The sequence below is a fragment of the Argiope bruennichi genome, chromosome 2, assembly GCF_947563725.1.
Source record: "Argiope bruennichi chromosome 2, qqArgBrue1.1, whole genome shotgun sequence".
Taxonomy (NCBI): Eukaryota; Metazoa; Arthropoda; class Arachnida; order Araneae; family Araneidae; genus Argiope; species Argiope bruennichi.
This window is the reverse complement of record NC_079152.1, coordinates 35,179,265-35,194,629: the sequence shown is the minus strand read 5'-3', so window position 1 is coordinate 35,194,629 and position 15,365 is coordinate 35,179,265.

Below are 15,365 nucleotides of genomic sequence, written 5' to 3'. Positions count from 1 at the left end.
TTGAAAGTTTATTAATGCAAAATTTTAAATTTTGTATGGCCTATTATAAATGTGTCTGTAGAAAATTTATTTGAATTATTTGTTGTATTCTTATATTTTTTATGTTGCATATTTACTTAAGTACCATAAATGAAAGCATTTTTAAAGAAAAGTTCACTTAACAACAATTCCTTTTGTTCCTAACCAATTGCTTTATACTAGAGAAAGAAAATCTGAAAAAGAATTTAATAAATTAATTTTGGAAAAAAATTAAAATAATTTATGTTTTTGATTTTGAAAAATTTCAATATCATTTTTTGTTAAAGCACATTTTTGGAGAGGGCTGTTACTTTTGTTTTGTGATGACATTTATCTCTCTTCTCTATCTAGTTTGCTTGCTAAAATGTATGTGACAGGTATCCCCCCCCCTTCCCTACCATTTTTTTTTTTTTTTTTTGAGTTTTAATGAGATATTGCTGTTAATATTTATTACATGAAATTGAATATGAATCTGTAGAAATAAAACTTTTAAATTTTCCTCATGTGTTTTTACGTATTTGATGAATTGTATCAAAATCTTAGAACAAAATTAATATAAAAATGTATTTTAAACTTTTTTATTAAGTCACTTCCTCCAAATGTAGTTCATTTTTTTTATCAGAATTCTTAAAGGTTTTTTTTATATCAATATTTATTTATCTGTTAAAATGTTCATAAAATTATATGTATTTCTGTTGACTTGTAAAATTTATGTTGATGTAGATTGCAGTAACATATTTTTATTATCAGAAATATTTTTTTTTTCTTTTTAATATTCTTTGTAGTGACTGTTTAAATATTTTTGAGGTATAAAAGTTCATACTGAAAAATGTTTGTTCTACTTAATTTCAAAATATTTTTTATATCTAGTAATATTTATACTGAATTTTATATTACTGTGTTTAATTAATGATAATACCTGGATAGTGCTATCAAATATTCTAAGAATTATTTTGCACTGTACTTAAAAGATTAAAAAAAAAAAAAATCATTGATTGTTTACAATACCAGAATAGCCATATGTAATTTTTAGAATTACAAAATTCAGAGATTTGCATATTATTTATAATACTTATTTGTTTGAAATGGATAATAGTGATTTTAGGAGTTTTAAAATGAATAATTAATTTTTGCACTAAGTTATCTGGATTAGATTTCATTTGAAAGAAAATGACTCCTCAGTGTGATTCAAATTATATTACAGGTGAAATAAAATATGACAAAGCATGCAATTTAATCTTTTGTAGTGATACTAAAGTGCCAAATATAAACATTCCAAACTGTAATATTCGTAGTTTTTGAAAGATATGTTAACATGAAGCCTTTTTTAATATAATAAAGATTGTAACTTATGCAATAATGGTTGTCATAATTGAATGTTTGATTAAAGCATTGGGATAAAGAAATGCTGACTGCATTCATATTTTTTGCTGTTGCACTTCCAATTATTAAATTTTTAGAGAATGCCAAAAATTTTTAATAATATTTATGAAAAATGCTTTATTAATGTTTTCATTATTATTCTCGAAATTCATGCTTTATGAAATATATCTTGTATATCTAATGATAATGATTTTTTAAAATTATAGAAAATTACAATTTCTAAGTTAATTTATTTCTTTATGATAAATATCACGTTATTAAAAATGGATTTTTTTAAAAAATAAGTTCTGTTTAATTAGTTATTTGCCATATTCCAGCTACTCAAAATTTGTCTTCAATCATCCAGCATATAATGGATATGTAATGTGGTATCTAGCAAATGAATTGTTTTATTAACACTCTTGGTTTTTGAAATAGGTTATTTGTGACCAGATTATATATATATATATTGTATGTTGTCTGTTTTTTTTTAATTGATGCTGAATTCAATATTAACCCATACAATTTTAATACAAGTGCTGTTTCATGTGTTGGGGGAGGGGGCTATGAGCATGTAAAGAAAATTTTGATTGTATCTAAAATTTATTGTTTGAATAATATTTACATATTATAATTTGCATATTGTACTATGTATGATAAAGGTAATCCAAATTCTGAATTTTCATTAGAGAAGCAATTAGTAAATCAACATAGAGTAAAGTCTGAAATCTAATTATAATTCATTTCAAAACACTGTACTCTTTCTCTGGTCAGCTCATGGATAAAATTTTGTGGATTTAAATACATGCCCAGTGTTTAATGAAATAACATATACAAAAAAAAAATGTATTTATACACCTGATTTTTGATTTTATATTGAATTCAGCATTGTATTTTGATTGAAATAGTGCATTGTTTATAATTATAAAATAAAACTATGCATATATTAAAATCACAAATAAAAAATTCATAACTATATTCAGCTCATAATATTCAAAGCAATACTTAAGAATGCCAGCAGTTTTGACATTAGTTAAAAATTTTCTTTTGTTAGTGTTTATTTAAAGTCTAAAAATAATTCGTTACCTTGAAAATGTAATTAAACAAAACATTATGTAATTATGAGATCAAATAGATATCAAAATTGCAAAATGCTTCTAAAAGTATTACTTCAGATAAATTTTCATTCTACTTTTTACATGAAAAAGTACAATGAAAAAATCTCTAAATTTATAAAAAGAATTGAAGGCTGTAATTCCAGTTTTAAAATGCTGTTATTTACTGTAACTATTATTCAGTTGGTGGATTTAATCATTCCATACGAAAATTTGCTTTAATGGTTCAGTAGGAACTTTGCATTTCAAAAGTTCATCTAAACTTTCATCTATTTTAAATCATCATCACGCAAGTTCTATTCATTTTGCGAAGGTGTTTTGTTTTATTTTGTCATTAAAATTGAAACTGTTACTTATTCTATTATTGGCTCAAGTAGGTTTATTGAAAATTAGCCAGATTTTTTACAATTATTTAATACAATATTTCTTTAAATATTAAGATTATAAAATTTCATTAAATCAAAAGGTGCTTCCGTGAATAAATAATATATTCTTTTCATTAGTTTTTTTTTAATTAAAAATGAGAAAATATATTTTCATGCTTTGTCTTTATGCAACTGTGATAAATAATTTTTTTTTCTTTTTTTTTTTTTTTTTTTTTTAAATGGCCACTCCTAGTAAGAAATTACTTTTAGAATTATATATCAGTATTGTTTCAAAATATTTTAAAGTCCTAAGTAATTTGACATTTTTGGTTTTTTAGAAATTTGAAGCAAGTTATTTATGTAAGTGCACTATATTTACAAATTATAAATAAAGTTATTGCATGCAACTGCTTGGTTAGAAACATAAATTTAATATTATTTTAAATGGGAAGTCATGTTGTTTTGTTATACTTTGTCTTTCTTTTCTTTTTTGTAAATTATTTTTCTTGCATGTTATGAGGCACACTGCTGCAATTCCATTCTGTTTCCTACTATACAGGTCTGACTGTGTTGAATGACTTTGAATGCTGTATGGAATACTCAAAGCACCGATGTAACAAAGTGTAACATGTTTGAAAATAAAAATTTATTTATGATTTGTGCATTATTTTATATGCTAAACAATTTAAATCTTAGTCATTTTTTTTAAAAAAAATAATGAACTATTTTTTAGCATACATCAAAATTTTGTTATCAAAAAAAAAAAAAAAATCCGAAATATGATGTAAAAGATTGTTACAAGACTTGTCATAAGGATATTTATTATATTCTAACTACATCAAACTTTGGTGATATAATTATGTGTCACGATTTTATGTGAAATTAATAGGAAGCTACCTTGGCTATAAGCTATCATAAAATTTTTCAACTGAAATTCTATTTAGAACAAAACATATTCCAAAATTATGGTTTGAGCCTGTACGATTTTGTATATATGTAGGCTAATTTAAGAAAGAAATTTTGAGTGTCTAATGTAAAATGAACTTATGAAGACAAGTTGTAACCATAGTTGATTTATGTTATACAATGTAAATAAATAATATCATTTAGAGCAACAAAGAGAGAAGGACCCCAGTGTGAGTTGAACTATAGTTTTACATTTATTTTATCTGACTGATGCATGCAATAGACAGGCTGAAGATGAAAAGAATGGATATGATTAGTTGGACATAATTATTTTGGAGTTCCCAGGTGTGTATGCTTCCTTATGCCAGTTTTTTGCCTCGACTTGGCAGACCTAGGCACCATCAATTATTATATTTATATATATTGTATGCGTTGGGCAGTTATAAAATAATTTATATTATTTAAAATTTATTTTTGTTTAGAAATTTAGAAGCTTTATGTAAATATGGCAGAACATGAAACACATTTATTTCTTTTAGTCCACTAAGAAAATGGCATAATAATGTTTGCGATTAAATGACATCCTCTTAATGTTAGTGAATATCTCTGTATTTAAAAATAAATGTAAAGGATTGCACCACCCATTGCAGGATGAATCAAATTCTCAAGCATTGAGAGCTTAAGGGTTCGCTTTCGCATTATCAGTTTTAAAAGGTAGATTTTTTTAAAGAAAATTAAAATACAGATATATAACAGAACATTGCGATTTATTACATGAGAAAATATGACATCAGCACCTCTTATATACATATATTTAAAAAAAATCTGAATTATATTTTAATAGTGATTGTAAAGAAAAAAGCTTAAAACAAGTTGAACATATTGTTAGTTTCAGGATCTCGATATTAGCACTTTTCGACAATGGGACTTCGCTAAAGGGTAGGATACAGAAAGATGGACAGTTATTATGGCCCTAAATTTTACGAATAATCTGAATTCATCCCATTGTTACATGTAAACCTCTCCTCCTTTCATCTTCCTCCTCTTTTTTTTTTTTTTTTTTTTTCTTCTTCTCAAATGTCTTCAAAAGCATACACAGAAGCGCGGACTGTTCCCGAATCTGAAAATGTGTTATAATAAGGTGATAATAATGAATCAATATAAACGTTTCTAGATAGTATTAGAGTCGAATAAACATTAATTGAATGGTACCATTATCAAATTACCGACCCCTAGATTCGCAGTTTTGTTCTTTGCAAATAATACCAGCTCTATAAATTAAACAAAGCTTGTTTATATAAACTCTTTAAAGTGAAAATGATTTATATTCATTAGAGTATTTTAGAAGCATATTCGGTTGAATTTGTAGAAAAAAATTAAGCATTTTTGAGTTTAAATTCTTAAAAATCATTATTTTATTAAAATAAATTTAAAACAAATTAAAAATCAAATCTACTATTGCAAATTTCAAGTTATCATTACATTATTATTTTTAAGCCATTATTTGTTTTAATTAATTTAAGTCATTAACCAGTTTAAACCGGTTTGAAACAATCACGAGACTTCTCTATCTCTCTCTCCATATAATTTTTTTAAACTTACATTTTCAGTTTTTCTAGCTGGCAAACAAAGTTTTGGAGCTCGACCGATTTTAAGATAGGGAAAAAAACAAACAAAAAAACATCGTTTTTCTAAATATTGACACATGCGTAATCAGATAGTCTCATGAATGTTTCAAACCGATTTAAACTGGTTAATGACTTAAATTAATTAAGACAATTCGTAAGAATTCAGAGAATGAATAATTTGGAAATCAAGTTGTAACTTTAGTTGACGATAAATGGCCAAATGTGACAACCATCTGCATTATTTTCTAATAACCCTAAAAGCGAAATATTGATGCCTCAAAAGCGATAAATCGCCAATTTGTTATCACATTTCTATTAAATATCACATTTTCTATTTATTTCATTTCATACAATCACGTGCTGAAAATTACATTTTTCTAGATTTAATTTGCAGTAGTAAATAACATTTTTTAATCAGAGCTTTTGTAAATGTGATGCCAACAAGTTAATAAAAGCTAATTTTTTGCAATGCTCGTGCAAATGAACTTTTATTTTTATATTTTTGCGAAATGAATTGTTGAAAAATATGATTTAATTATATTTTTAAAAATTCATTAAAAATAGAAATTTAATTCATAGATCAAAACATTAGTATCATTGAAACTATTATTTTTTAAACTTCAATATAAAGTAAAAATCGATTTTGTGCTGTAATAAATTTGTTGCCAAAGCATTTTGAAGCTTCAAAAACTTTGGGCCAAAACAACATCATGTTCTCACATGATAAAATAGAAAGAAAAGTATAACATGATACAAGTTTCTTTTTTATTACAATATCATTCATTCTTTTAAACTATATATAAAACGCAATATAAAACTAGCAAAATATTAATTACAAAAATTTGTTATTAAAAGATTTCAAATATTATTTCATCATTTTTTCAATATTTATTCGTATCTTATTAATGAAATTTTTCTCAATATATCTTATTCACAAGTAGTTTTAAGCAGGCGTTCTTGATTAGGTGAAGATCACTGACAGTAGTAGCCTTCATTTTTGAAAAACTATGTTCTATTATACTTTATTACATGAGGTATGGTAATTAAACTACTTGAGGTATATTATACTTTTGCTACTGTATAATACACCTCATGCTGTCTAAAACTCTATCAATACATATTTCTTTCAGTGGAAATAAATTTCCTAGTCGGGAAAAAAAAAAAAAAAAATAGAAGACTGGATTATTCGCCCTGTCCCAAGCATTAACTTATAAAATCTAAACATAGGTAATTAGTATGATTTATTAACATGATGAGTGACGGTTTGCACTTAGCGCCACGATGGCTTTTTTTTTATTATGCGATATATATAATGCTAGAATATAATTTATAAATTGCGGTGTATAAATACGTTTTAGTGAATTTATTTGGTGGGGTTCCACTGCCAAATTGAGTGCCGATCACCTACGTCCTCTAAGGGCACTGTGCATGCTCACAAAATGTTTATTAATGACTAAAATTGAAGTTAGCATTTCTTCACTTGAAACTTTCTAAGGAGACATGAATTAATAACAATACTGGAAAAAGTTTTAATTGTTCGACATTTTGCAAAAGGCGTTATAAAAAATTCAATTCAAATAGAAAGGACAACTATAAAAAACCGTGCTAAAAAAGGTGGGACATATTATAAAGTCTGTGTTGGTTCACCCTCTCTTTGTTTCGAGTGCTTCAGAACGGCACATCACAATGTGTTAGAACAATAGGCCAATATTTTATGAATAAATATTTTTGTTTTCTTGCTGCATTAATTTCTGCACACCATTATAGTAACGATAGAATAATAAAAAATTTATAAGTTTGATTATTTGTTCAAATCATGCATTGAAATCTTGCTGTGCTGGTCTTCGGTGACCCCCCCTCCTCCCTACACACACACTGCGTCACAACCGAATCGAGTGCTCGGACACCGATGACTCCCATGGCACTATCTCCTAATGAGTTGGCGTGCAATCAAAAATACATTCAACTTTTACAAGAAATGAGCCTGAGCAGTTTGAATCATATTTTAAATCATTTTTAACATTTATTTCTGGTTTAGTAGATATAAATACACCAAAAATGCGAAAATATCTGAACAAAACACAAATTAAACATTTAAAGACAGTTAGGTTGCTTTTTTAATAAGCCTCTCAAGAATTTTCTACATCTATGCTTACAGGAATTAAATAAAATAATAAAATTAGAAAAATATGCCACAAATAATTTTTTTGTGAATGGTAAATAACATGGGAGATATTTCCCTCAATGAAAACCGTTGTCCTTATGAAAATCGTTGCTCGATGTAAACTGTTGCACTTATGATTTATTTTTAAAAGTGAATTATTATTCATTTGGGATATTACCGAGAAGAGTCTTTCACTTCTTAGTAATCTTCAAAGGCATTAGAGTTTATTCTCCAAAGAATGTATTACTGAGAAAATACTTGAAATGTTAGGAGGAAACAATGAAAAAATGCTTGACAAACTTTACTAAAATTCCACAAAGTTTAAATTTTCTCTATCTTTCAGTAAATTTCTTGGAGTTCTTTTTATAAATTTTTGTAAAGATTTCTTTATACAAAGCGTTGGAGAAGAATTAAAATCTTAAAGAAAAAAAAAAAGAGGCTTAAATCGCTGTCTTCGTGACAGCGGGCTTGTCTATGGCAAGTGCCATAAGAAACAACAACAACAACAGAATTAAAAAGATTTTCTGTAAACAAAAAGTAGCAGAACGAATACTATGAAATGACATTGGATATAACTTCACAGAAAGGAGAAGTTGATTTCCTTTAAATTGTGCACATTTTAAATGTATGCTATTTTTAAGTTTCTATCAACAGCGTTTTTTCGATTTCGATAGACTAGTCAGCTGTCTATGACCTCTGGGCTGTGAGAGCTTCAGACAGATCGATTAAAAAGGTCTTATTAATTTTGTTGCCAAAAAAAATTAATTTTGCAATATTTATAAACTAGTCGCAATTGGCAATCAGTTGTCTAGCTCGGGATATTGCTTATATTTAATTTCATATAAATCATTTAAATATATCTTCATATTCATGATTTTGTCATTTATTAAAATTGCGTTATCTTAATTGTCTTATATATGTTCTGTTCATTCGGTATGTGAAACTTTCTAATGGACATTAGTCCTATGACAGCATAGGTTGTTTAAAAAATGTAAATGTCCGGTTCATCCATATTTTAACTCTCACAGTATTGTAACAATACTTTTTTATTGTTTTATAAATTACCCAGATATTAAACCGAATCCTTCTGCTTTAGTTTTCAGCAACGGAAGAAGATCGTACAATTCAATATTCATGAAATGATAAAAACAGTTTGAATTACAGGGCAACAATGCTATCTAGTGTTGGAATTAGGCAAAAAAACATTTTTAAGGAATTGCCAAAATTCAGCTAAAACTCGCACTGTTGCTAAATTGGTATAGTAAAAAAGAATTTTTTATATTTTGAAATGATGTAAACTCTTTTATTAGTAGAGATTGCATGAAAAATAAAATATTAGGATAATATTAACACTTTGTGAAGAATAATCGGTTAGGCTATCTGTTTGATTTCTTTAAATTAATTCTTACAACTAAACGCCGAGCATCAGCTAAAATAATGTATACAAACGTGAATACTTAAAGTGTCAAAAGTCACGATTAATAAATAAAATCATACACGTTTCCAGAAAGTTACCAGAATAAAATATAAATCTTTCAGAAATATGAAACTAAATTTACCAGTTTATTAAAAGTGTATCCTCATTTTGCATACTGCCTAACCGTAAACCTTAAACAGGCTACTCCGACGCAGGAACAGGCACACGAAAAAATCTGAATAACCGGACAGTCGCAACTGCAACACTGGCGGGAATTGTGGTCGAGTCCTAATGGCCGTCACCGGCCACGGTACAACCCTTCCCTTGGGAAGTACGTCCTGTCATCGACGGGAGGAGTAGACCCCCCCCCATCTTTTGCTGCACCCACCAGGCTGGCGAGAACCAACCACCATTGCCCGAAGCTTCTCATCCTTAATTACGAGGTACCCCCCCCCCCCCCAATGGGACTTACACACTGCCTAAATCCGCCACTGATTTCATTTTATGATTTTTGTCTGTCTGGAAAGCGACCTTAGAGCTGCTTGCGCAAACTTTTTTTTAACTAGTAAAAAATATAAATAGAGTATTCTTATTTCTGTGTTCTTCCAGCGTTGGAAAAGTTCTCCGCATAGCATATCCAACGCAGATACATAAATTTCAGTTCCAAGCTTTTTTTTTTTTCTTTTTAATTATATGCATATCTTCAGTACTCACCTTATTGTAAAGAATCTCCCCCTTTTTAGCGTTTTAGTGTGTCCCCCTTTAATTGTAAAATGTTTTTTTTTCCGCAAATGTTCTCTAGCAATATTGGACATAATTTTCTCCTATTCATCAGCATTTCTTTCTGGAGCATCATTGCTTAATGAACCAAGGGGAATGGCCGCCCTTAAACTTTCCCGCACACTCTCCGAATAAGATTTTATTTCCCTCCACTTCACATAAAATTATGGATCTTGAATATGGCTGAAAATTTTTTGCATGACATTAACGAATTATAGTTAAGAAGTTAAGAAATGTGGGTTTTCGGTGTGAATATAACGTTTTTACTGAATCTATCATCAAATATTTATTTTAAACGCTTTTTTTTTTTTTTTTGAAAATCCTAAAATTTGATGATTTTTTTTATCCTAAAATCGAACATGGAATTACAGATGCAGTCACAAGATAGCATATCAAATTTCATTGTTTCAGTAATTCCATTTATGGGTTGTATTTGCTTATATGCTCAAATACAGACCAACAAACGGACGACCCTTTGATATAGATTTGGTTCACAATCTATACTTTGCATGATAAACCTATGAACCAAACTTTATCTATCAAACTCTTAGCATTTTGGAGTTATCGGGCTCAGTTGTAATCAAACAGACAGACAGACAGACTGACTGACTTTCTATGAATGGATTTCGTTAAAACTTTGATAGAAATCTACAAATTTAATTTTAAATCCATATACCAAATTTCATCCGTCTAGCTCAAAGCGGATTTAATAGTTCTAGCGAAATTAGAGTATCAGTGAATTAAGCTATAAAATTATTATTAATTTATTCTTAATAATTAGATAATGTATAAATTATTAATTATTACCAAGAGAAAGAAAGTTTAAATAAGACTAACCACAGTCAAATGAAAGATAAATTACTTGGGCAATAATAGATTTATCTAATGTAGTCACCTTGATAGTAATTTAGGATAAGAGGGAAGTATTTGATTTTAAAGTCAATAAATTTTGTGATTTTCATTCAAAATTAAATACTTAAATTTTTAAGAACTTTAAAAATTTTTTTTCACAATTTTGCAAAATTAAAAAAAAAAAAAAAAAAAAAAATCCAGTCATTGGGGTATTTATGTAGATGTAACAAATAAATTTTTCCAGGAACTATACAACAGCAATTCTTCGAAAAATCATTAAAAAGCTGATTAGAACGTGTCTTGAGAGCTATTAAAATTCAATTTCTTTTCTGAGAGTATGACAGAATTTGCTATGGATTTTTCCATACTTTACTTTTGCTCTATACTTTTAGTTTATCTTTCAATTAATAGATGGCGCTAGGGTTTGAATTGGAGTTGTCCAGCAGGAGTCGTTCTGCCACTGTTAAGAGGTTTACTCCAAATTTTTTTTTAAGAAACACATTGCCTACATAGTAGCAGATATATTTTTACTTTACGCAGATGTTGCTTTTTAAATTTCGTCTTCTCAACCTACAGTGCGTTTGCATTTTTCTTGGTTTTTAACTATCCTCCTCTGTGAATATTCTTCTTAGTTTATTGTGTTTATCTTCTTTTGTAGATTTTGGAGGAGAATTTGAATATTCTTATTGCTTTCATTTTGCACATATGCATTAATATTCTGAGACTTTAAGTTTCATGTGATTCTTAGATGCAAATGTGACCCCTAACGAAAAAAAATCTCCTCCTGCTGGCAAGTTCTACCAAGTTTAACTCTACAGTACATCTCATAGCGATTTGACCACACGTTTTTATTTCCATTTATAAGCTTCACATGACTATTCCATAGGCCAATAATGAGTGTTCCAATGTCCTTTTTTAAAATGCTTTTTGATAAACACTTGTCGAAAAGACCGATATATGGCAATGACGATCCAAGAATTAGATTTAAACTGGAAATATGGAAAAAAACTAAGATGGCTGTTGTTTGAATAGTTCTGCTATTAAAAATACCATCAAAATATTTTTTGCATTATTTAATATATATTAGTAAAGAAAAAAAAACATTTTTATTACAAAAGTGTTTCCATTTGTTGATATGACTATAGTAGATACACAAGACTAAAATTAAGCTGAATATAGTAGATAAATATAGTAGATAGATACACAAGATTGAAAATGAAACAATAAAAGACACCAAAAACGAACAAAGATAAATAAACTAATAGGAAATAGTAATTTCGAATTTTACAGATTTCAAAGGCAAGAGTAGAAAGTTTATATGGCAGAGAGAAAGGGATTTAATATGGTGGCTTGAAGGGAAAAAAATGATTTTAAAGTTTTGCAAGGCTATCTGTAGTTAACATTGCTGTAAGCATATAAAAATTGAAATCAAACGAATGGATTTGGATGATCGTCAGCTTGTAAAATGACTTCGAGTCAGTTTTATAACCTGATTTTTTTTTCTATTATTAAGTTAGTGTGGGTAAGCAAAGTGTATGTGTTTTGATGTAAAGGACATTATTTTGGATTGCATATTGCTTCAGTTAGCTGCCAAATTCCAGATGAAACATACGTATATTAGAATGGGCGTGATCCCTCATTTTGAGTGATAGCTATTCAAATCCATGCCCTAACTATATGGTGGGAACAGCAAAAGAAAAAAAAATTACTAAAATGTTTGTATAGCTTAAAACTTACAATTTTTGCCAATTCGAGTTCAAATATAATACTGATTACACACCGAATGCTGCGGAACTAAATTGGCTCATCTCTTCCGTTTTATTTTTCCATTTACATCCTCGATGGCCTTCTCAACTTCCGCTATTTATTTTTTTGCAGGTGCTTGACTAAAGTTCATTTTATGGAACTTATTAATGCATCGTCCGATTAACGTCACGGAAGGTGCCCAAAACTGTAATTCGGAATTGGAATATATTTCCATATATATGATTGCGGTGTAACAATCAAATCGTTCCCAATTTTCGATGGAATTTTGAAAGGATTTTTCAGGTAATATATATTGGAACATATTGAAAATAAATGATAAACATAGAGCATATATATATATATATATTTAAAAGATGTGAATGTTAGGATGAAAATGTAAATGAAGTATTATCTTTAATTACAATAAAGATTAATTAGTTTTTGTGTGTATATATGTGTGTGTGCATCTATTGATACTCTACAGCGGGCCAGACCATTTATTCTAGAACTACCAAACTTCTCGTATATTTACACCCACACTTAACGTACACCTTGGAGGGTGAAAATGTGTACTTTGAAGCGATTTGTTTAAAAATCTTAATTTTTATTAATTAAAAATTAAGCAAAATTTTGTTTTTAGCGTTTTTGGCAATACGTTTCGAAAATATAACACCACAGAAAGATTTTTATACCGGGTGGTCAAAAAGTCCTTAAAAACTTTTTAAATTCATGAAGTCTGCTGGTGTCATACCTGGTGACCGAGAAGGCCATGAAAATTTGAAACGTCTACTAATGATTCTCCTTTCCCCGAACGTCTATATCAGGAATTCCTTGATTGGAACAGCAGTGTGACTTGTTGATCCATCTTGCATAAACGTAACAGCAGAAAGCGCATCTTTTTCACGCATTGTCACGAAACCTTTCGCGAACGCTGAGCATTTATTGAGCATTACTTTCTTCAATTCTTGAAAATTTCTTTCAACTCCAACTTCCAAATAGTTGAGGCTAGTGAAAAATTTCCAATATTCAATTTTGATGAGTAATAATTTGACTACTGAACTGTATTTCTATCTTTAATATTAAGGAAGTTATTTGACATGTAAATTTCAATTACCAACCATTTTCACTTTTGATTTGAAAAACCCATGTACGAACTAAGGTGTGATACCTCTCCCCCACCCATAACTTCATATTATTCGCCGGTTCAAATTGAATTTAAATTAGTCTAGTTGTAATAGGAGACTGAAGAAGACAGACAGACAGCTGTAAATCTTCCTCTAGCGCTCCACTGATTGACCTCTTGGATAACCTCTTTTAGATAAAAAGATTGACCACAGGAAAAAAATAAGAAAGATAAAAAATGAATATTATATAATAAGTGAACTGACATGGCATGAAAATTTTCTCTTCACCCAACATTTCTTCAAAGCAAAAAGCGTTGTTCAACAAATTCATATAATGCAGTCAAGAAGAATGAAGCATTGCTATATAACTTATTATTCAGTTGATATAAATAAGCCAGAAATGAATTTTCACATTTAAGTCGCTTAACAATCTAGCATTTTCGTTTGCTGATCTTTCAACAGTTGAAATTGTTTGTGAAAATCATTGGAAGTGATAGTTAAAAGAATTAGCTTCATTGAGTTCTGAATAACTAAAACGCATCCAACGGTGGATTTAAGTATTTTTAGGCCTTAAGCGGTTCTCATTTTGAATTATTTTACTTTCACCTGTATGAAGTTGTAATTGTCAAAAAATTCACACTCTAGATTTTGTCGAATCTCCACATTTCAAACCTCTCTCAGTTCGAAAAACACATTTTTAGCATTATGTACGTCTGTCCTTCTGTCGATCTGTGACAAAGATATCTCAAAAATGCTTTGAGTTAAGTTGATGAAATTTGGTATACGCTCTTTACACCAAATTAGTAGATTTCTATAAAATTTTGAACGAAATCCATTTAGAGGAAGTTTGTCTGTCCGGCTGTTCGAATATCAGTTAACACGATAACTACAATATGAAGAGAGCTAAATGGGTAAAATTTGGTGCATAGATTTATCATCTATAGTTTAGAAACTCGTCAAATTTGAGCCAAAATTAGGTTGACTGTCTGTCCATCTGTACTTCCAGAAACATGCAAACGTTAACTCAAAAGAACGCAATGACTTAAATATATCAAATTCGATATGTGATTTTGTGACTATAGGCATAGTTATGTGTTAAAATTTGTTTTAATCGGTTTGAAAAACGGGTCTAAAAGACGAATTCAATTTTCGTATATTATTAACTCCATGCAAAGGAATAATCGATTAAAAATAAAACTGGCCACGAAACACACGATAGACTCTGTAAAAATGCTAATTTCACGCCGAAGGTTAATATTTCGTGACTAATGCATGCCAGTAAGGCATTCTCTGGGGTATCACTTTCATTAAAGAGAATGCGAGGAAACTTTAGGGAGACCACACTTGCTTGTTTAATAAAATATTCAATTCAGTTTCTTACTTCCTTTAATATGTTAAAAATTTATTTAAAGTTAATGTTTATTTCATTATATTTGTGAAATGCATTTGTTGTTATTTACTTGCTGTGTCCCCAGACATAGATTATCCTGATTGTTTAAAGACGATGGTGCACAATACCACCGATGCAGATGTTTGGTCTTATAAATATTCTAATAACTTTATTAAACATTTAGAAATCTGTTCAAGAATAGTTAACAAAACATTAATATTAACCTAATATCTTTGTCATTTATAGAATTCGTATTTTTTACAAATTTTACTAGGCAATAGGGAAGTTAGTTTTTTAATTGACGTAATAGGACCCTCTCTCAGCCTAGTGGCCCTTAGTTAGAAATCCGTTCCTAAATACATGAATCAATTTAACAATAACATTGATTTTGCATCTTTTATGACTGAACAATACTTTTTGGCTCAGATCCAAAGAGTTTCGCAGTTCAAAAACAGATCTATCGTCTATTGAATCTTGAAACAGGTCGTTTTGTGGTGA